The following is a 24,937-nucleotide window of genomic DNA, read 5'->3' as shown; positions in this document are numbered from 1 at the left end:
TTTCTCTATTTATTTAATCATCCGTCTCTTCAATTATTTTCCCAGAACAACTTCATACCATTATAATTTCCCTGATTTAAGTTAAAGACAATAGACAATAGGTGCAGGAGTAGGCCATTCGGCCCTTCGAGCCAGCACCGCCATTCAACGCGATCATGGCTGATCATCCCCAATCAGTACTCGGTTCCAGCCTTCTCCCCATATCCCCTGACTCCGCTATCTTTAAGAGCCCTATCTAGCTTTCTCTTGAAAGCATCCAGAGAACCTGCCTCCACCGCCCTCTGAGGCAGAGAATTCCACAGACTCGCCACTCTCTGTGAGAAAAAGTGTTTCCTCTTCTCCGTTCTAAATGGCTTACTCCTTATTCTTAAACTGTGGCTCCTGGTTCTGGACTCCCCCAACATCGGGAACATGTTTCCTGCCTCTAGCGTGTCCAAACCCTTAACAATCTTATATGTTTCAATGAGATTCCCTCTCATCCTGTTAAACTCCAGAGTGTACAAGCCCAGCAACTCCATTCTCTCAGCATATGACAGTCCCGCCATTCCGGGAATTAACCTTGTAAACAAACCTACGCTGCACTCCCTCAATAGCAAGAATGTCCTTCCTCAAATTAGGGGACCAAAACTGCACACAATACTCCAGGTGTGGTCTCACTAGGGCTGCAGAAGGACCTCTACAACTCTACAACTGCAGAAGGACCTCTTTGCTCCTATATTTGATTCCTCATGTTATAAAGGCCAACAGGCCATTCGCTTTCTTCACTGCCTGCTGTACCTGCATGCTTACTTTCATAGACTGATGAACAAAGACCCCCAGATCCCATTGTACTTCCCCTTTTCCCAACTTGACGCCATTTAGATAGTAATCTGCCTTCCTGTTTTTGCTACCAAAGTGGATAACCTCACATATATCCGCATTAAACTTCATCTGCCATGCATCTGCCCACTCGCCCAATCTGTCCAAGTCACCCTGCATTCTCATAGCATCCTCCTCACAGTTCACACTGCCACCCAGCTTTGTGTCATCTGCAAATTTGCTAATGTTACTTTGAATCCCTTCATCCAAATCATTGATGTATATTGTAAATAGCTGCGGTCCCAGCACCGAGCCTTGCAGTACCCTACTAGTCACTGCCTGCCATTCTGAAAGGGACCCGTTAATCCCTACTCTTTGTTTCCTGTCTGGCAACCACTTCTCTATCCATGTCAGCACTCTACCCCCAATACCATGTGCCCTAATTTTGCCCACTAATCTCCTATGTGGGCCCTTATCAAATGCTTTCTGAAAGTCCAGGTACACTACATCCACTGGCTCTCCCTTGTCAATTTTTCTAGTTACATCTTCAAAAAATTCCAGAAGATTAGTCAAGCATAATTTCCCCTTCGTAAATCCATGCTGACCCGGACCGATCCTGTTACTGCTATCCAAATGTTCGGCTATTTCATCTTTTATAATTGACTCCAGCATCTTCGAGTGGTTTTGTTGGTGAAGTGTTCATCCTTAAATTGTTTTGGGAATTCAATCATACTGTGGTCATGACCTCCTCAGGGATCTTTAACCACAAGATCTCTAATTAATCCTTCCTTGTTACTCATGACCAAATGTACAACAGCTTGTTCCTAGGTAGATTCTGTGACATATCGTTATAAAAAGCAATAACTGACACATTCTACAAATTCTTCTTTTCCAATACTCTTGTCAGTTTGGTTTGTCCAATCAATATGTGGATTAAAATCTACAATGATAATTGCAGTTCCTTGTGCTAGATACTTCCCCATTCATGCTCTTTTCTTTCAAGAGGTCACATTTTGGGGCCAAGACACTACTCCTATCAGTGCCTTCTTTCACCTTCAGTTTATGAATTCAACCCACATCAGTCTGAAGAAGGATCCCTCCCAACTTAAACCCATGTCCTCTGGTTCTTGATTCCTCTACTTTGGTAAAAAACCCATTCCTTCTCTCCAGAGATGCCGCCTGTCCTGCTGAGTTACTCAAGCATTTTGGGTCTTACGCAATACACTGACTAATGAAGGCCAATGTACCAAAAGCCTTCTTGACCACCCTATCTACCCCCATTTTCATATTATGTAAACCATATTATAACAATCTGCTGAATTACAACATTTTTCTTCCTTCTCTTCTGGTTTGTTTCAAATGTTTTTGATCGGCGTGGTCTGGTTAGCAACTAACCCAGCGAGTTGAAACAGTTCCCTCCCACTTACTCTATTTTCAAAATTCTTTGCAGAGATTTGCATCAGGCGTTAATATCTGTTGATTGGATTTTCCATTGATGCCACAAAAAAAAAAGCACTCAAAGTTGCCACTTCAACTTGCGAGCAGTTATCGGATTTTCAGTTTATTTCACCTACAATACAGGATTAGTCTGCTTCTTCAACGGTTCAGTTTAATAAAGCTTTATTGTTAGAGCCGAGAGATTTTGTAAAGAGTGCACGCTGAGCTCTCAAATGGGGAGGTGAATTAACAGCCATGCACGGAAATGAGAAGCTATTGTACAACTGTTCTTGTCTCAGTGTTGAATGCACGCGATTCTCCAAATCCGGAGGGCTTCCAAGGAACAGTCTCTTCCCCCAACCCACCTTACTTTCAAAGAGAACAGGAATGGAGATAATAAGCTGCATCAATGAGTTGGAATAAAGGAAAATGTAGCGTTGTGGTTAAGTAACTGGACCAGCAATCTGCAGCAATAATTTGGAGACATAAATTCAAATCCCACAGAGCACCAGGGTAATTTAAGTTCAGCTAATCAAATATTTTGAGCACGATTCTGATCAAATATTCTAGTACTATTAAACAACTGGAGTGTTGCACAAACTCACTAATGTTCTTTATATGAGGAAATCCATATGCTGAGGATGAGTTCCTGATCTTCCAATCTACCTTACTGCAGGCCTTGCACTTTTTATTTATCTGCACTTTCTCTGTAGCTGTCACACTATATTCTGCATATTGTTTATATTCTTCTTTGCATGACCTGATGCACTCATGCATGGTATGATTTGCGGTGATGGCACGTAAAACAACGTTTTAAACTATATCTCAGTACACTTGACAATAATGCACCAACACAAATAATTCTACACCCATTCTGGTCTATGGGAAACTCCAGGTACAGCGATGCAGTCGATTCTTATTTATTCCTCAGAAATGGCCAAAGCGAGGGAAGTTAGGGGCGGGAATTAAATGTGGGCTGTGCTAAGGTAGCACACTTTTCACAAAATTAATAAACAAAATTAAGTTCACTTCACCGGGTTTCAACTATGTGTCTGAGTATAGAGTGCTCAGGAGAACTGCTATTTCAAGCCCTGGCAAAATGTTCCTAATTCCTTGTGGACCAGGTGTGAAATAGTGGTCAACAGCGCCATTATAATTACAGCCCATCATATACCCACCATAAGCTCACCAGGATGGTTACAAGAGAACTGGATGAACACTCAATTGTTGGATGAGTAAAGGTTAGTGTGTGGGTGTCATAGCAGTCAGTCTGTTTACTAGGTTTCCTCACGATGGGAGGCTACCACTTAGGTGAAACTCCAACCATCAATATATCCAATGAGAAATAATATTGTTTTGAGGGTGGAAAAAATATGGAGCTGACTGCCACTGAGAGTGGTTCAGCCAAGCAGCACGTCAGGATAAATACACACAGACATTGAGCCATGCAGCATGGAAACAGTCCCTTAAGCGCAATGCGGTCATGCTGACTGAGATGTCCCTACTTTGCTCGTCCCATTCACCCACATTTGGCCCACTAAACATTTTTGATCCATGTAGATGCCTTTTCAGTATTGATATTGTACCTGCCTCAACTACTTCCCCAGGCAGCTTGTTCCATCACCCTCCGTGTGGAAAAACTGCCCCGTGTTCTTGATACCCCTACATGGAAGACAAAGGAACAGAAGAAGTGTCCCGATTTGAAATGTCGCCTATCCATTTCTCTCCCCAGATGATGCCTGACTGGCTTAGCTCTTCCGGTACTTTTTGAACAGAAGAACATGCTGATGAGGTGAGATGTAGCAGGCTGGGAGCAGGTTTGTCTGATCACTGGCCCAGCCTACAAATTCAGCACAATTCTGTTGCAGGAGAAACAGTGATGGAAAGATCCAGCAATCTTGGCAAGGATATTGAGACATAAAACAAAGTGCTGGAGGAACTCAGGAGGTCAGGCAGCACCTGTGCTGGGAATGGAACCACCATGTTTTGGGTTGGGACCTTTCTTCAGACTGAGTTTGGGACAGCCTGGCACTCTGTGTCTTTTCCATCTCCTTGTACTTATTTGGGAGCCGAAATATCCTCAAAACATTGTTGGCTCTTCAACGCAGTTCAGCACTAGAAAGCTACAGTATAAGCACTTAAACTGATATAACAATACACTCCTGGTCCAATATTCCTAATTAATCACTAATCACTACAAAGAGCTCCCACTACAAACATCACCAGTAATAGATGTGTAAATACCAGGCTCTTTATTCTGATAGTGCCGCAGTTGTCATCATCATCCAAAAACAGCTTTCAGTTAGCACCCAATTTTGTCTTTTGAAAACATGCAAAGTATTTAGCATACAATTATTTACTCTAAAGTGCAGTTATTTTGAAGAAGGCAAGTGTAGTAATCTAGCTATTTTCATACTGAAAGCTTTCATCAAGGGTTCGTGTATTTTTATGAGTGGCTCTTTGAAGAAGTCTTGGTCCAGATGCGATGAGACAACTCTGCGAAGGATGCCAGAGTGTCTGTGAGAGATCTGCCTGATCACGGCCTGGTTTGACGTCACAGGGACCAAAGCCGAGGGTAGGAAGAATGGAGGACCCGGCAGGGGGGACCGCCGTGTGGGAGGGGGCAGAACAATGGACAATAGAGGACCTGGCGTGGGGGGACGTCCGTGAGGGAGGGGGGAGAGCAACGGGGACCTGGCGTGGGCGGACCGCCGTGTGGAAGGCGGGAGGGGGGAAGAACAAAAGGGGAACTGGCTTGGGGGGGGGGGGGGGGGGGAGTGAATTTGTAACTGTGTAAGCGCCCTTTACGGGTGACTATTTGTATACCTTGGGTATGCAAGCAAAGAATTTCACTGTGACTTGACATAACGTATTCAATTCAATTCAACTCCTACAATTCAAAGCATTTTGAATACGGAATTTTATCGTACTCTGGTGTACTTGATGATAAACTAATCTGAAATCTGAAGTCTAAATCTCCAACTATGAGAGCGCAGCAATAGAGTTGCAGCCCCATAGCGCTAGAGATCCGGGTTTAACCCTAACCTCGGGTGCAGGCTGTCTGCGTGGAGTTTGTACGTTCTCCCTGTGACCTCCGGGTGTTCTGGTTTCCTCCTACATACCAAAGGCATGTGGGTTTGTAGGTTAATTGGCCCTAGTGTGTAGGACATAGAACTTATGTGAACGGGTGATTGATGGTGTGAATTTGATTGGCAGAGGAGCCTGTTTTCACACTGTATCTCGAAACTCAACTAAATCCCTCAGGTTGGAACAAGTGTGAGTCTCGATCCTGAAATCTTATGATTCACAAGTAACGATGCTGCTAATTGAACCAAACAATGTCTAAACACAAAGATGAAGATGGCACAAAATGCTGGAGTAATTCAGCGGATCATGTGTTGTGTCCATCAGGAAGGTTGTCGACCCAAAATGTGTCTGAAACCGAAACATCATTCATTCCTTTTCTCCAGGGAAGCTGCCTGACCTGCCGAGTTTCTCCAGCATTTTGTGTCTATCTTCAGGGTAAATTAGCATCTGCAATTTCTTCTTAAACACAAAGCTGGCTGGATGAACTTAGTGGGTCAGGCAGCATCTGAGGAGGGAAGGAATCAGGCTGCAAGTGCATTGTTTGGTCTTTCACAGCTGAAATGATCCTCGGATAAGAATTCCACACACACTTGACTAACATCCGAGCAACCCCACTGAGATTGAGAAGTAGTGAGAGGTTTTTTCAAGGTAACATCAATCAAATGAGAACAGCATCTCTCCATTACCAAAGATGGATATGAACATTAACAATATTAATCTACAAAATCCCACGAGAATCACGATTCAACACTTGTTAATATTGCTCGCTCATTTTTGTATCCTTTTAGTTCAATCTTTGCATAAAGATTGTAGTTCAATATTTGCATAAAGTACAGAGATGTTACAGCAGTCCTGCCCTTGTAAGTTTTGGATAAGGTGAAGGTTTCTTACATACAACGGTGGAACTCAACTCAGTCTGGGAGCGACACAGGAACGATCTATGGACTCTCATTAAAACTACACATTGGTACAAATTTGGATTCGCTTAGTTTAGTTTAGAGATACAGCCCACAGAGTCTGTGCCGACCAGCGCTTCCCGCACACTAACATTACAATTATACCAAGCCAATTAACCTGCAAACCTGTGTCTTTGGAATGTGGGAGGAAACCGGAGATCCCGGATAAAACCCACGCAGGTCACCGGGAGAACGTACAAACTCCGGACAGACAGCAGCCGTAGTCAGGATCGAACCCGGGTCTCTGGCGCTGTAATTGTTTTCTCTGAATGCTGGAGGCTGAGAAGTGGCCTGATAGAAGTATATAAAATGATCGGCATAGGTAGGGTAGGCAGGGCATTTTTCCCAGCGTGGAAATGTCAAAGACCAGAGGCATAGGTTTAAGGTGAGAGGAGAGAATTTAATGCGGATGAGCGAGGCAAGTTTCTTTCACCGATGGAGGTGGGTGCCTGGAATGCACTGCCAGGGGTGGTGGTGGTGATAGCGGCGTTAAGGAGGCGTTTAGACAGGCACGTGGACGTGCAGGGAGTGGAGGGATATGGAACACGTGTCGGCAGAGAACATTAATTTACCTTGGCATCACGTTCAGCACACACGTTGTGGGCTGTAGGGCCTGTGCTGACATTTTCTATGTAAATGTAGCTCTCTGGAGAACTCATGGCGGTTCTTTCCTCCCCTTATTGCCCAGCATAAGTATCTTCGCCATGGAACTTGCTCAGTTGCTGAAGATGTGTGTGCAGCGCCCCCGAGCACAATTCACCAAGGTTGGGAATGACTCAGAAAAACCATCATCCTGCATCCCATTCCAACATCTATCCCATTGATCAGTCATTGCCATGAAGGGACCCAAGGGGTTGGAGTTAGTGCAAGACCACGATGTTGAGGAAGAGTTCAGCCGTTCATAAGTGATAGGAGAAGAATTAGGCCATTCGGCCCATCAAGTCTTCTCCGCCATTTGATCATGACTGATCTATCTCTCCCTCCTAACCCCATTCTCCTGCCTTCTCTCCATAACCTCCGACACCAGTGCCCTTATTGAAAGGGATAGCAAGCAAGAGGGGCAGAATAGCCTACTCCTGCTTCTATTTCTTATACTCCAATGGAGCATGATTGGACAAAATTGGATTCCTGCTGGTATAATTGAGATGAATCTGAATGTAGCAGCTTATGATGAAAAATAAATTTGATCGGAACTGTGCACAGATGTCACATTTCTAATTATTTTCTGTCAGAGAGATAACTGGTTAAATCTCACACAAATCCTGCTCACAGCCCCGTGACAGCAGGACTGCCTGTTGATGGATTTTATTGGGAGTCCTCAATTAGTCAACAACTGAATTTGTAAATTGCAAAGCTTTCACTTGCTACCAGGCAACCCGTCATTATTCAACAGGTTATAAAGAACACATGCTTTTCATATAATTATGGCATCAAATTGGTGAGCCCTCTTTTGTTTACCAACTGCAGACACTGAATGGGGTAGTGAGCTTCGAGTGGGAATCGGTGAATTCCAGTCTCAGACTCAGGCACAACGCCATGGGAAATGGGCTTCCCAAAAACAATCGGCAGGGAACGAACGGCTAATTCGCTGAATGCCCAACGTCGAAAGAAGTCTATTGATGTTTGCAAAAGGGCAGCACGGTGGAGCAGCAGTAGAGTTGCTGCCTTACAGCGCCAGAGAACCGGGTTCAATCCTGACTACGAGTGCTGCCAGTATGGAGTTTGTACGTTCTCCACGTGACTACGTGTGCTCCGGTTTCCTCCCGTACTCTGAAGATGTACAAGTTTGTAGGTTAATTGGCTTCGGTAAAGATTGTAAATTGTCCCTAGTTTGTAGGATAGTGTTAGTGTACGACGGTCACTGGTCGGCACGGTGGACCGAAGGGCCTGCTTCCGTGCTGTATTTCTAAACTAAATTAAACTATATGCACATGCACATTTGTTCAGCCTACATGCAAAACAGGTGAGCCTAAACTCATCTCCAATCTCCAAAGTCAGTACCTGTAACACTACATTCTTCACTCTGGACCTCTTCACTTCTTGCATTACCTGTTGTACTCAAGTAGGTTTGTTTGTATGGATAGGAAGGAACTGCAGATGCTGGTTTAAACCAAAGATAGACACAAAAGGCTGGAGTAACTCAGTGGAACAGGCTGCATCTCTGGATAGAAGGAATGGGTGACGTTTCGGGTTGAGACCATTCCTTCTCTCCAGAGATGCTGCCTGTCCCGCTGAGTTACTCCAGCTTCTTGTGTCTATCTTTTGTTTGAATGGACGATTTACCTGGATACCACACAAAACATCGTTTTTCACTGTTTCTCAGTACATGTAACAGTAATAAAACAAAATGCCAACATTTAATTGGCAAATAAGTCAGTATAAATGATAGAAAGGTTAGTGTTTGAAAGTCACTCAATAACACCAAGTTCCTCTGCCTGAGATTGGGATCTGTTTAAAATAAATATGTTAACAATGCTGACATCGAAACACAGTGGTGCAAATGGTAGAGCTGCTGCCTCACAGTCGCAGAGACCTGGGTTCGATCCTGACCTCGGATGCTGTCTGTGTGGAGGTTGCATGTTCTCCCTGTGACCACGTGGGCTTCCTCTGAGAGCTCCGATTTCCTCTCACATCCCAAAGATGTGTGTGTTTGGCCCTCAGTAAATCGCCCCTAGTGTGTAGGGAGTGGATGTGAAAGTCTGACAACATCAAACTAGTGTGAGCAGGTGATCCTAAACTAAACTAAACACTGGAGAGAGCGACTGAGATACATGGGTGCAGCTTTTCTATGGCCAAATCTACATTTCCAAACAAGAGTACGACCAACACTTGCACTGCAATGCCCAATGTTGATGATGAGCCATTAAAAACTGAGTTGGAAAATTGAAGCCATTGTAGGCACATAATTGGGTAAGGATCATCTTTGACATGTGTGGTGGGCACGCACTGTGGAGACGGATGCTGTACAGCTGAATATTGCTCACTATAATCATAAGACATAGATCATGTCAGCCAAGAGGCTCTGCAAAACAGTGCATCTCCTCCAAGCTCGCAAGAGGAAAAGGCATAAGCAGCTGAGTTAAACAAAAGGTGACAGGACTGCCTGAAATCGGGCCCTTATTCTCAAATAGATAATGAGTTCACTTTTTAGGCGATGGTGGAGATATAAAACACGATTGAGCATGTGAAATAGGCTGGCACTCGTGCAGTATTCGGAGAGGGCAGCAGTGCGTGGGAGGTAACAGTGAGGGATGTTGGCAGTGACGGGACGCTGCACTGTCAGCAGGGCTTCACTGAAGGAGAGTCGCACTGTTGATGAGGCATTAGAGGGAGAACGTGACACTATTGCCCAGCCAAAGCAGTACGGTGTCATCAAAGGGAGTGCTTCACTATCGGTGCATGCAATACTACAAATGCGGTTTAACCAAAGTCCGATAAAGCTGCAGCACGTCTTGGCTTTTATACTCCATGCCCTGACCTACGAAGGCCAGCAAACCACATGCTTTCTTTACCACTTATCTACTTGTGTTACCAATGGAGTGCAACCTTTCAGATCAGATGTGTTCGTCTAAGATACCCGTAAAGGTCCTATTTTGAAAAAGAGAAAACTTCTCCATGTTGTCCTGGCTCTATTTATCCCTCATCAGGCATCGCTAAAAACATATTATTGGTCATTATCATATTGCTGCTGGTGACACCTTTCCCTCTGCAACTAATTGCCATGGTTATTGCATTAAACGTAACACACTTGGAACATAGAACGTGGTGAGTTACAGCCAGAACATGCCCATCGGCCCACAATGTCCGTGCTCCGTATGGTGTCAAGTAAAACTAATTTCCACTGCTTGTACGTGATCCATATCCCTCCATTCCATGCATATGCCTATCCAAAAGCTTCCTAAATGCCACGATGGTATCTGTCTCCACCACCACCTCTTGCAGTGCGTTCCAGGCACGCATCACACTCTATGTAAAACAAACATGCCGTACCTCTCCTTTAAAGTTTGCCCCTATCACTCTAGTCATTGACACTTCCACTCGAGGAACGGTTATCTGTGCCTCGCATCGTTTCCTATCCTTTTGTCAGTTCTCCCCTCAGCCTCAAAGCCCCACATAAAACAATCCATGTTTGTCCAACATCTTCCAGCTAATACTCTCTAATCCAGGCATTATTCTGGTCAATTTCTTCTGCAAATCCACATCCCACTCATAAATGGGCAACCAGAAACGGACACAGTACTCCAAGTGCAGCCTAACCAGAGTCTTCTAAAGCTGCAACATGACTTCCATGACTCTTATACTCAATGCCCCGACCCTTGAATGCAAGCAAACAACACCCTTTCTTTCCCACTCTATCTACTTGTGTTGCCACGTGCAGGAGCTTTGGACTTGGACCCAAATATCCTAGTGAAGTTCAGAACTACTCCATTAGTTACAAAGCAGTTTGAGACTTCCCAACACCATATCTTATTTCACTTCTATTCCTTCACAAGCTTTGCTGTCATACCTGCTGTTTGAAAGAGAAACAACAGCATGTTATGAAACTTCAAATCACAGCTGAATTAATTTACTGGTGATAAATAATGAGAGCAAGAACTCAGTAGGGAGGCACAGTGGTGGAACTAGCAGAACTGCTGCTTACACAACGCCAGAGATCCAGCTTCAATCCTGACCTCGGGTGCAGTTTGTGTGGAGTTTGCACGTTCTCTGTGTGGCCGCGTGGGTTTCCTCCGGATGCTCCAGTTTCCTCCCACATCCCAAAGACGTGCAGGTTGTAGTTTAATTTGTGTCTGTAAATTGCCCCTGGTGTGTAGGGATTGCATGAGAAAGTGGGAGAACATAGAACTAGTGATCAATGGCTGGCAAGGACTAGGTGGGCCGAATAGCCTTATTGAATGCTGCATCTCTAAACTAAATTCTGCACCACTATTCGGTGTTGAGACAGATTTGCGCTGACACAGTGTGATGTAATTGGAAGTGTTGTTTCTGCTGAGTATTATAAATCCCACAGAATTAATTGACAAGGAGGAAGGAATTCTTCAAGTGTCTTGGTCAACAATTAAACAGACAAACTGGTTAAATCATCTCACTGATGTTTCTGGGGGCAGTGCTGGCACTGAAGAATTGCAACAATTGTCTACAAAACAACAATGCCTATGCGTCAAAGCAATGGAATTATATACAAAGCACTTTGGGATAGTTCGACAAAGTGAAAGGGCAATTTATGAATGTAAATCCTTTCTGAAAAGCAAAACACTATCCATCCACACATTCCCTTGCTGCACTATTTTACATTACAGTGAGATGCTGGAGAGATTTCGCAAACACAAAAATGGCAGGGTGGAATTTTCAAGATAATTTTACATTCTCTTGATAAAACCAGGCCATGCAGATAATTTATATATTCATGCATAATATATACTCAAAATGAACAATTTATTAAGAAGAAATTACTTATGATACAGCCCTTCCCATCTACAGAATAGAGCAAAACGCTCCACATACAATCGTCCCATTCACCTACAAAGCCCCCATTGCTTTGAAGGTAAATTTAAACAGCAAGATCCCACATTCAGCAATGAGATAGAAGATCTTGAAGAGAGGCACAAAATTCTGGAGTAACTTAGTGGGTCAGGCAGCATCTCTGGATTGAAGGAATGGGTGACATAGAAATATAGAAAATAGGTGCAGGAGGAGGCCATTCGGCCCTTCAAGCCAGTACCGCCATTCATTGCGATCATGGCTGATCGTCCCCTGTCAATAACCCGTGCCTGCCTTCTCCCCATATCCATTGATTCCACTAGCCCCTAGAGCTCTATCTAACTCTCTCTTAAATCCATCCAGTGACTTGGCCCCCACTGTCCTCTGTGGCAGGGAATTCCATAAATTCACAACTCTCTGGGTGAAAAAGTTTTTTCTCACCTCAGTCTTAAATGACCTCCCTTTATTCTAAGACTGTGGCCCCTGGTTCTGGACTCACCCAACATTGGGAACATTTTTCCTGCATCTAGCTTGTCCAGTCCTTTCATAATTTTATATGTTTTTATAAGATCCCCCCTTCTTCGATCTGAAGAAGGGTCTCGACCCAAAATGTCACCCATTCCTTCTATCCAGAGATGTTGCCTGTCCCACTGAGTTACTCCAGAATTTTGTGTCTATCTTTAGTGTAAGCCAGCAACTGCAGTTCCTTCCTATGGAAAGAAGACCTTAACCTATATTTGATGGTGTTGACTGCAAGGTATAAAACTTTCAGGATGCTACTAGTCCTGGCAGTGGTACAGCTGGGCGATCTGCTGCCTCACAGTGCCAGAGATCGAGTTCGATTCTGACCTCGGGTGCTGTGTGTGGAGTTTGTACGTTCTCCCTGTAACCGCATGGGTTTCCTCCTACATCCCAAAGACGTATGGGTTTGTAGGATAATTGACCTCCGTAAATTGCCTCTAGTGTGCAGGGAGTGGATGTAAAAGAGGGATAACATAGAACTAGTGCGAATGGGTGATCAAAATTGGTGTGGACTCAGTGGGCTGAAGAGCCTGTTGCTGTATCTTTCAATTCAATTCAATTCAAATCCAATCCATTCCAATCCACTTCCATTCCATTCAATTCAATTCAAGCATATTAACGCTTTGAATATTGCTGCGATACCATGGTATTTTCATAAATACCATTCTGATGAATCACAAATTTTGTAGGAAGGAACTGCAGATGCTGGTTTAACAAAGATAGACACAAAGTGCTGGAGTAATGCAACGGAACAGGCAGTATCTCTGGAGAGAAGGAATGGATGACATTTCGGGTCGAGACCAGTCTTCACTGGAGTGCAGCACTTCCTCAGGTACGGCACCAAGGTGTTGAGATTGTGGGATCAGGCTTATGGAGGGAGGATGTAAACCCTCAGCTCCCTGGGTTGGAGAGGGTATGTACTGGGCCCAAGTGGCCAATGATAGCATGGAATAAAAAGTTTCCCCAGAACACACCACAAACTGAAGATGACAATGCCTAATGAAAGTGAATGCAAAATAAATAACAAAGCGCATCTGTTAATAAAAGCTCCTTTGCGTCTGCAATAAATGTTCATTTGGGCCTATAGCAACGTAGCTTCATCTGAAATAACATGTAGATTAATTTAGAGATACAGCGCGGAAACAGGCCCTTCGGCCCACCGAATCTGTGCTGACCAGCGATCACACTAACACCATCCTATAATAATAATAATAATGGATGGGATTTATATAGCGCCTTTCTAATACTCAAGGCGCTTCACATCGCATTATTCATTCACTCCTCAGTCACACTCGGTGGTGGTAAGCTACTTCTGTAGCCACAGCTGCCCTGGGGCAGACTGACGGAAGCGTGGCTGCCAATCTGCGCCAACGGCCCCTCCGACCACCACCAATCACTCACACACATTCACACACAGGCAAAGGTGGGTGAAGTGTCTTGCCCAAGGACACAACGACAGTATGCACTCCAAGCGGGATTCGAACCGGCTACCTTCCGGTTGCCAGCCGAACACTTAGCCCATTGTGCCATCTATACACATTAGGGACAATTTTACAATTTTACCAAGCCAATTAACCTACAAACCTGTACGCTTTTTTAAGTGTGGTAGAAAACCGGAGCTCCTGGAGAAAACCCATGCAGATCACGGAGAAAACGTACAAAACTCCGTACAAACAACACCCGTAGCGAGGATCGAACCCGGGCCTCCGGCGCTGTAACGCAGCAACTCTACCGCTATGCCATCCTTTTTGAACATTTGAACATTGAGACTCAAAAAAATAAAAAATAATAATATTCACATAGAAAATCTACAAGTCTTCAAATTTTTTAAATTTTCCATGTGTTCCTTAACATGAAAAAAATATATAGCTTTGTGCTCCGTTGACTTTGGACACCAGGGAATATTCAGCTTCTACACATATCACAGGCTTCTGTCCCTTTCAGGTGCATCTCCACACCGATAAAACCATCATTGCCTTCACGAGAAAGGTTATGCTCGACTGGGGACTTCATTTGCACTGCCTGTAAAGAAAGTAAGTGACCCATTTTGTAGTGTTTGCACCTCGCTCTAAACGCAGGAAGATCTGAATTAAAAGCACATCATTGCACATAATGAGGGGTTGGCCAAGCAAGCTGAGAGTGGGTAATAAAATGAATGATGCAAGCTTGCTGAGTGGCAGCAGCAGCCTGAATAAGTAAGTCGATTATGTTTGTGCATGGTGTTTTTTTTGCCTACAATTAGACCTTCAGCAGTTATTATTGTACTGAGCTCCTGTACAATGGAGTAGTGATTCACTGGTTCGAACTGCACAGTGACTGCAAGTTGCAAAACAAGAGCAAGAAAAATAACGCAAGCTGCTGGAGGTCTTTAACATTCTGAATTGGTTCAAGAGAGGAGACAGAGAGGGGATATTTCACTTGTGCAGGGTGAAGTCCAAAGCCTGGAGTTCTATGATTGTCACTAATGAATACAACAGGGAGTTCAGGTGTAAAATCTTTACCCAGTGGATCTCGCCACTACAGGCAGTGGTTGCAGTGAACATCCATGCGGAAAATGGATAAAGATGAAGGAGAAGGGAGCCATAGGGCACTTTAGTGACATGCGAGAAGTTTGGTGGGAGAAGGCCTGGCTTGGACTTTTGACTCTTTCAAAGCTACAAACCTCAAGGCAAACAGGAAATAGATTTCTGCAGGTAGGAAGTCAATGAGAAAAGGTTTGGTCAATTGCAATTCCATGTAGAGGAGCGACAAGCAGCTGAGCTGTTCATTATAATTCTGTACGTGGTAGTGAAGAGAAAAGGTTATGGTCCACGGAGACTGTGCTGAGAGCAAAATGCAAAAAGATTTTGTCTATTGGCATTCCCGACAGTGACATGCAAAGTAAGGGATTTTTTTTTCCCATTGGAATTCTCATACAGGGGAATGAAGAGAGTGGGCTTTGTTCTATTGAGATACTTTGAATAGAAATAGATTTGTCCACTGGGCCTTTATACAGGAGCCAATGGAGAAGAGGTTTGGTCCATTCAGATTCAATGATTTGATTACCATGTCTGGAGTACAATAACAATAATGTTTGATTATTTTACGCATGCAAACACCGACCATCGTTAAGCTGTGACCTGCCTTAAAGTGAGCTCTCAGTGGTTTAACCTTGACTGCAACTTTCACTTTTTAGCAAGAGTGTTATATTTTCACGCAATAAAAAAAGAAACTGCAGATATGAAAATATGGCAAAGGTAGACAAAAATTGCTGGAGTAACTCAGTGGGTCAGCCAGCATCTCTGGAGAAAATGGATAGGTGACGTTTCTGCTCGGGACCCTTCTACAGATTGAAGGATGACTTGAGTCTGAAGAAGGGTCCCGACCTTAAACGTCACATATCCATGTACTCCAGAGATACTGCCTGACTCACTGCATTTTTTGTCTATCATTGTCATATTTTCACACATGTCTTTCAGTTAGCCATCAGTAAACACCCAGAGGTCATATGGAATCAATGAAAAACTGCATAGATGTACATTTTGTTTTGTTCCTTTTCTATGTTAGAATATAAAATCAATATCACAACCAATCGACTGTGGTTTTAATGGAAGGGTCTCTACTGGCAAGTTTTAGTGTAATTTAGAGATACAGCGCGGAAACAGGCCATTCGGCCCTATGAGTCTGCGCCAACCAACGATTACTCCGGACACTAACACTATCCTGCACGCTAGGGACAATTTATAATTCTTACCGAAGGCAATTAACCTATGTCTTTGGAGTGTGGGAGAAAACCGGAGAAAATTCACAAGGTCACAGGGAGAATGTATAAACTCCGTACAGACAGCACCCGTAGTCAGGATCGAACCGGGGTCCCTGGCACTGTAAGGCAGCAACTCTACCACTGTGCTACCATGCTGCCCAGGTTTTGAGTGAGTGTCTTTGTGGGATTACATAAGTGTGTGGGAAGGACTACATAACTAGGTAGTATGGGCGAATCGCAAGTGGGGTGCTGTGTTGTTTATCCGGCCAGCCACGCCAGATGACTGAGGACAGTAGTTGTAGAGTTGTATCTGCAGCCGTGTGCTCTGCCAGGCTGCTGAGGCATTCAGTAGGAACATACGACACCATCATTACCGTGAACGGGTCGTGTTCTGAGGGCGGTTGTTCGCAGGTTTTGCTGGGGGCTCTTGATAGCGTGTCAGCTATGTGTATGTCCTTGCCCTATGTGTAGACTATACAATTGGTTAGTGTGGAGTAACCAATCTACATCCTCATTCTTTAAGGAACAGGGGTTCCCCTCTCTCATTATAGATGAGGCCCTCACTCATGTCTCCTCAGTACCCCGCAGCTCTGTCCTTGCTCCCCCTGGTTGCAACAGAGACAGAATCCCCCTAGTCCTTACCTTCTACCCCATCAGCTGTCACATACAACACATAATTCTCCAAAATTTCCGCCACCTCCAATGGGATCCCACCACTAGCCACCATGTTTCCCATCTCCTCCCCTTTCCGCCTTGTGCAGAGACCGTTCCCCCCTCAACTCCCTGGTTATCTCATCCCTTCCCACCAAAACCACCTGCTCCCCAGGTACCTTCCCCTGCACCCGCATAAGATGCAACACCAGTCCCTATACCTCCTCTTCCTCCCTCGCCCCAGTCTCGGGACTACGACAGTCCTTCCAGGTTAGGCAGAGGTTCACTTGCACCTCCTCCAATCTCATCTGCTGTATCCGTTGTTCAAGATGTGGACTCTTATACATCGGCGAGACCAAACATAGACTGGGCGATCGTTTTGTGCAACACCTTCGCTCAGCCCTCTTGAAACTACCTGATCTCCCGGTTGCTGGACACTTTAATTCTCCTTCCCATTCCTTCACAGTGGTAAGAATATTGATTTCTCTCACTTCAGGTAGCCCTGGCATTCCCTCTCTCTCTCTATCCTTCCCCCACCTGTCGCACTAGCTTCTCATTTTCACCCTACAAGCTGCTAACAATGGCCTGTTTCCTTTGCGTATCTTTCATTCGTTGTTCTTTATCTCTCCACATCATAGTCTATATCTCTCGTTTCCCTTATCCCTAACCAGTCTGAAGAAGGGTCTCGACCCGAAACGTCACCCATTCCTTTCTCTGTAACAGTCTGTAGTTTTAAAACTAATCGAGATATGTAGATTCCACCAATTCCTTTGAATACACCCTAAAAGCTACTCGTTAGTCATTGCCTCACTCATTTACTGTGGCTCAGGATCAAATTTTATTTGGTAACCCTCATGAAAATTTTAAGGTAGACAAAAATACTGGAGAAACTCAGCGGGTGAGGCAGCATCTATGGAGCCTATCGGGTCGAGACCCTCCTTCAGACTGATAAGGGTCTGAATTTTATCAGTCTGATACATTTTAAGGATTGTTTCCTTCTGTTCAAAGCACCACTTAAGCACTTGGGCCTAATCCCAAACTTCTGTTGGCTAATTTAAACTTATTCACGGGATTCTGATTGAAGAAATACTTTCCACCAGCATTTATTACTTTATATACCTCTATACGATCATCCTAGTTACTTCCTTTCAGGCTGAAAAAACAAATTGCCCAATACTTTCTTTATAATTAAAAGGAGCCGTTTTAAAAAGGTACTTCATCAATGTCATGAGCTCTATTCTATTGTCGCAACTCAGCAAGAAAACCTCCACTATGCCCTCACAAGTGACTAATTCCAGAATTTTACACTCCACAGCTGGAACTCTGAAATTATTTTATGAACTAGATTGTGGAATCTAAAGCCCCCTTTCTAATGGGATTGTTCAATGTTGCCACTGTGTTCTTGCAAATGGAGTATAAAATGGCTAGAGACTCCAGGATCAAGAGAACCAGACCTGTTAGACCAGATCTGGACTCTTATACATCGTCGAGACCAAAATGAAAGACTTGGCGATCGTTTCGCTGAACACCTTCGCTCAGTCTGCCTGAACCTACCTGATCTCGCAGTTGCTAGTTTTAATTACCCTTCCCATTCCCACAAAGACCTTTCTGTCCTAGGTCTCCTCCATTGTCAGAGTGAGGCTAAACGCAAATTGGTGGAACAGCATCTTACATTTCGCTTTGGCAGTAGTATCAATGTTGATTTCTCTAACTTCAGGTAGCATTGGCATTCTCTCTCTCTCTCTCTCTCTCTCTATTCCTCCCCCACCAAAGTCGTACTAGCTTCGTGTTTTCACCCAACAAACAGCTGACAATGGCCTGTTTCCTTTATCATTGTAACTTTTTTGCATATCTTTCATTCATTGTTCTTTATCTCTCCACTTCACCGTCTACATCTCTCGTTTCCCTTATCCCTAACCTGTCTGAAGAAGGGTCTCGACGCAAAACGTCACCCATTCCTTCTCTCCAGAGATGCTGCCTGTCCCGCTGAGTTACTCCAGCTTGTTGTGTCTCACTAGGATCTTTGTTCCTTCTCTGCCGTTCAGATTATTGTGGTAGGCTAATTGTAACCTCAAATCTGTATTTCCATCAACATATTGTAACCTTTCACCGCTTATCGCTTCGATCGCCCCGACCCGGGGGCTTCGATCGCTGGCTGCGGGAGCTTCAATCGCCCCAACGGATGGTTCGGAGAATAAAGAGGGAAGAAGATTAGACTTTATTGCCATCCATCACAGTGAGGAATGTGGGGAATCCACTGTGGTGGATGTTTACGTTAACCTTTGTAATGAGGCGAGTCATATGCACGTCAGAGTACAACACATGTTTATTAAAGTCTACTCACGGCATACGTCTGCATGGTGTTACAGTAAGCTGGCAACTAATCAGACTAATTACATAAGCAGACTTCTGATAATATAAACTGCATAGTAGGTGGAGCTTCTACTAACAAGCACTACAATTGGTTAGTAAGAAGTAACCAATCTACAACTTTTATGTAGTGTTTAAGAAGGAGTATATATAGCACTTCAACTCCCCCTCCCACTCCGTCTCCGACCTCTCTGTCCTGGGTCTCCTCCATGGCCACAGCGAGCAACACCGGAAATTGGAGGAACAGCACCTCATATCTTGGGGAGTCTGCATCCTGGGGGCATGAACATCGAATTCTCCCAATTTTGTTAGTCCTTGCTGTCTCCTCCCCTTCCTCAGTCCCCCTGCTGTCTCCTCCCATCCCCCAGCCTTCGGGCTCCTCCTCCTTTTTCCTTTCTTGTCCCCGCCCCCCCCCCACCCCCGATCAGTCTGAAGAAGGGTTTCGGCCCGAAACATTGCTTATTTCCTTCGTTCCATAGATGCTGCTGCACCCGCTGAGTTTCTCCAGCTTTTTTGTGTACCTACAACTTTTATGTAGTTGTGTGTCTTGTTGCTTTTTTTAAAGTATGGCTGTATGGTAATTCGAATATCACTGTACCTTAATTGGTACACGTGACAATAAAAAACCTTTGAAACACTTATCAAGCATCCATCTGCAATAAACACTCAACAAACTGGTACCCTGGGGGCAATGGTGCCGGAGTACCATTCCTTCTCTCCAGCGATGCCGCCTGCCTGCTGAGTTACTCCAGCTTTTAATGTCTATTTTGTGTTAGTCCCTGGGTTTGCCTGCATAACTTCATTAGGACAATGAATACAAGTCTAGTCTTTTCTCTCATTGTTCTATTTCTCACAATATGAGAGTCTTAATCATTGTATAATAAAAATAATGTTACATTTTTTTACTGATGTAAAGTCCAATCGTGATCACTCAGAGTAGATACAAGGAACTGCAGATGATGGTTTACAACAAAAGACACAAAGTGCTGGAGTAACTCAGCGGGTCAGGCAGCATCTCTGGAGAACATTGTACAGAGGTGAATATCAGTCAGTCTTCTTCAGACTGTATTAAAAAGGTCCAAATAGGGTAACGGCCGGCATGGGAAGACCATGCAGGAGGAATGTGGAGACGGGAGAAGGAGTTGTAATCTCTTCACCCTGAAGAAGGGTCCCAACCCGAAATGTCACCTATCCATGTTCTCCAGAGATGCTGCCTGATCCGCTGAGTTACTCCAGCACTTTGTGTCAGTATTACTCACAGTAAGGCTGTGACCTATTTAAAATTGAACTGTTTGACTTGCACTTTTTTCACCAACAAAATACAATGATTCCAGTCTAATTCCCTGTGATTTTTCTTCTCTGTCTCTGCAGGCTCTCGCACTTTCTCTCTGCGATCTCTCTTCCTCTGCATCTCTTTCTCTCTTGTTTCTTTGCATAAGAGGATTACTTAGGGTTGGGGTAGGGTGCCGTTGTTTGGACAATCAGGCAACATCCCTACTAAGTAGATAGATGTGGGCAAGCTGTATCTTTCACTCTTGGAAACGGGTATTCATAGTGACCATTGATCACCAGTTCACACTAGTACCATGATATCTCACTTTGTCAGCCACGTCCGACACACTGGGTGAAACTTACAGAGGCCAACTAACCTACAAACGTTGGAATGTGGGAGGAAACTGGAGCATTCAGTGGAATCTCACATGGTTGCAGGGAGAAGGTGCAAACTCCACACAGACTACACACGAGGTCAGGATCGAACCAGGATTTCTGGCGCTGTGAGGCAGTCTGATTCTGTGCTCTTATCGGAGACACAGAGCAGATCAGGCAGCAGGAAAGAAACATATTGTCAGGTCTTTAGCTCTCTATTAGAACTTTAAAATGTTACAGGCTTTAAGTAGGTAATGAGACAGAGGAAAGAGCAGAGGCAGAACGAATAGTATTATGGACGCAAGATCAGTTCAACTATTTCACTATATAACCATTTTTTTTTAAACAGTGACTGCCGAGAAGTATATTTCCAATGGCAATTACAGTTTCTCTACGACTACTTTTGTCGGTTTACTTGTCCCATTACCATCAGTTATACTCTTTACATTACTACAGGCCTTCCCTTTTATTTATTTTCTCCCTCTCTCTCTTTTCACTGCCTCTTTCTTCATGCCTGCTACATCACAAACACGTTCTAGTTCTGACGAAGACGAGCAAGCTGAAACACTAGATGTATCTTTCTGCCGCCTGACCTGTTAGACTGTCAAGCAAACGCCAGTCCCAGTGTGTGTTTGAAGCCATTTTATAAAGAGAAGATATGCCAGAATGGTTGGTAGCATTATTGTGGCTGAGCAGACGTTAGAGACTTTAACAAAAAAATAAACTGAAAGAAAATACACAGGTATTGTTAATTAATAATGCCCCTGAATCCATCACATATTTTTTACAGCAGGGCTAGCAACGGCAAGAATGACAATGTGCAATTAATATCTGCACGCAATAACATTGGTGCCTGATAATAATCCTAGGAGACCAACAGCAGAAATGAGAGTCAAACCCATCGAATATCAGGTAATTAATCAAATGAAATAGCAAAGCTTGCAATGTTCAAATTCTGTAATGTGGTACAAGAACCTCTGTGGTTATCATTGTAGAGGCGAACACCGTGTAATATTATGCTAACTGACAGCAAGATTAATTATTGTATACTGTATCATTTAATGATCCTCATTCTACGGAGCAGACACACTGCCCGTCCACACCCGCACATGGACTTGCTACGCAGGAAACGGACAGGCCATCCCTTAGCCTCACATGCTGTGTGGCAAGATACATCACTGGAAAGGCCGTTCAAGGTCACTAGTGTTAACCTCACGTTGCACCTCCATCTAGTAGAAACAAGGGACTGCAGATTGGCGGCACGGTGGCGCAGCGGTAGAGTTGCTGCCTTACAGCACCAGAGACCCTGGTTCGATCCTGACCTCGGGTTCTGTCTGTGTGGTGTTTGCAGGTTCCTCATGTGACCGCGTGGGTTTCCTCCCACATGCCAGAGAATGCGCAAGTTTGGCCCCTGTAAATTGCCCCATAGTATGGGGCAATTTCCTCCCACATCCCGAGTTTGAAGGGAGTGGATGCGACAGTGGAATAACATAGAACTAATGTGAACAGGTGATCGATGGTCGGCGTGGACTTGGTGGGCCGAAGGGCCTATTTTCATGCAGTACGTTTCAAATCAATCAATGAAATACTTGAAATGTTAACTGCTTCTCTCCCACAAATATATCTTTTCCTTCATTTCTCCCACAAATGCTTATCCAGGTTTCTTTTACGTACATAATGCTATTTTCCTCAACTGTTCCTTGTGGAATAGTGTTCTATCCACTAACCACTCCCCAAGGACATAAATTTCTGCTGAGCGGACATGCCCATTGTTGTGACAACATGTTTGACAAATTGGGACGTTGAACAACACAGCGCCTGAGAATAGCATTCAACCAGTGTGACCATGCCCGTTCTTTGAAAGACCAATCTAGTTCATCCAAATCCAATGCCCTACAAAATGTTCCTTAACATGCATTCTGATTGAATGGTTGAAAGATACAGCATGGAAACAGGCCCTTCAGCCCACGCCAACCATCGATCTCCCGTTCACCCTAGTTCTACGTTATCCAACATCCTCATCCACTCCCGACACACTACGGGCGATTCATGAAGGTCAATGCATCTCCAAACCCGCACATCTCCGGGACGTAGGAGAAAACCAGAGGAAACTCACGCGGTCACAGGGAGAACGTGCAAACTCCACACAGACATACCCGAGGTCCCATATCCTTCTGAAAATCACTATTAAATCTTTTTTTCACACCCCTTACAGCACCACAAAACAGTTTTCCCTCATCCACCTTTCTGTATATTCTGCAAGGACTGGCATCTCCCAACAACAAAGTCTGTTTCTTACCTGTTACTCTAAAATTGCAGATGGACACAAAATGCTGGAGTAACCCAGTGGGCCAGGCAGCATCTCTGGATAGAAAGGGTGCCATTTTGGGTCGAGACCCTTCTTCAGACTGAAATCAGACTCCGTTTGAAGAAGGGTCATGACCCGAAGCGTCACCCAGTCCTTCTATCCAGAGATGCTGCCTGTCTCACTTAGTAACTCCAGCATTTAAGAAGGAACTGCAGATGCTGGAAAATCAAAGGTAGACAAAAATGCTGGAGAATGCTGGAAATGTTGCCTATTTCCTTCACTCCATAGATGCTGCTGCACCCGCTGAGTTTCTCCAGCATTTTTGTGTACCTTCTAGTAACCCCAGCATTTTGTGTCTATCTTCGATGTAAACAGCATCTGCAGTTCCTTCCTACACTCAAAAACTGCAAACTGCTTAAACAGAGTATATATTGACAAAGAACAGTCTACTGAAAGAGCAGATGTGACCAACTTAAAGTCATTTTTCCCAGTAAAAACAGGACAATAAGTGGAGGCTATGATTACAAATAAATTCCATGCAGAAAACTAATCTCAGTCATTTAAAGCAGTGTGGTACCAAGCTTGATAGAATATTATCCAATCATCTGAGACTTTTTTGTTTCCTTTTCGCCTCCAGCCTTTGTCATTTACTCAACCCATCTGCCAATGTCCCGTGCATCCATCCATCACTTGCCAAGCGATGTCACATCATTATCTCTCTTTTCCTGCTTTCACACCCCCCCCCTTATTCCAATCAGTCTGACCCGAAATGTCGTCTGTCCGTTCCTTCCACCGATGCCGCCTGACCCACGGAGTTCATCCAGCACATTGTGTTTTGCTCAAGATTCCAGCATTCTGCAGTTCCTTGAGCACCCAATCGTAGGGAGGCACGGTAATGCAGCAGTAGAGTTGCTGCCTTACAGCACCAGAGGCCCGGGTTCGATCTTGACTACGGGTGCTTGTTTGTACGGAGTTTTTAATGTTCTCCCTGTGATCCGTGTCGGTTTTCCCCGGGTGCTCCGGTTTTCTCCCATCCTCCAAAGATTAATTGGCTTGGTAAAATTGTAAATTGGCCCTAGCTACGCTTGGCCAGGCCGAGCCTACAATCCGCCATGACAACGGACCTTCATGGTCAGATCAAGATCCCTGCACTTACTGGGACTTGAAAATGGTGCCAAACTGGCGATTCTGTATACTATCTCAGTGTACTGCTATTATACACATACTGTATCTGAGATGCTTATTTAATATGTATCTCCGTGCTTATGTGCAGTGATACTTGCACTGAACTGTATACAAAATGAATTTCACTGCACCTCCGCACATGTGACAAATAAAGTACCGTACACACAGCACCAGATTCAGGATCAGCCTCTTCCCCTCTGTTATCAGATTGCTGAACGGTCCTCCCACAAACTAGGTTGTTGTTCCGTTCTTCCAACCTACCTCACTGCGGACCATGCAATTTAAAAAATCTCCACTTTCCCAGTAACTACAACACTGTAATGCTATAACACTATATTCTGCACACTGTTATTTTTCTCTTAGCACGACCCATTATACTTGTATATGGCTTGATTGTACTCATGTATACAATATGATTTAATTTGCCTGTGACTGAATAGCAATTCAAACAAAGCCTTTCACTGTTTCAAGATACCTGTGACAATAATAAAGAATACAGTACAATATAATGTTAAACAGCTGCTAAGTCTTCCATTACTCTTCTTTGATCTAAGGAGAAACTGTCCCAACCTCTTCACATTAAGTATAGACACAGACGTAATAACAGCTAAAAGTTTTCCTTTACACATTTATGTGACGATTTACCTTAAAAGTGTACTTTAACAAAAAAGAACACTAATCCACTACCAAATGAAACATTTGATGACAATCTCTCCACAGGCTTCTTCCAGCAACTCACCTGAATGCTCATTC

At 44.2% G+C, this 24,937-nt stretch overlaps 1 protein-coding gene across 2 annotated transcripts in view; it reads right to left on the bottom strand.

Annotated features, from left to right (window-relative positions):
* dph1 (diphthamide biosynthesis 1) overlaps positions 1-24,937 on the bottom strand; it is a 683,707-nt gene that overhangs the window by 303,506 nt on the left and 355,264 nt on the right. The gene's annotated exons all lie outside the window — the stretch shown is intronic.

This window comes from Amblyraja radiata, chromosome 28 (genome assembly GCF_010909765.2).
Source record: "Amblyraja radiata isolate CabotCenter1 chromosome 28, sAmbRad1.1.pri, whole genome shotgun sequence".
In the NCBI taxonomy this organism is placed as follows: Eukaryota; Metazoa; Chordata; class Chondrichthyes; order Rajiformes; family Rajidae; genus Amblyraja; species Amblyraja radiata.
This window is presented reverse-complemented; position numbering and strand designations above follow the sequence as displayed.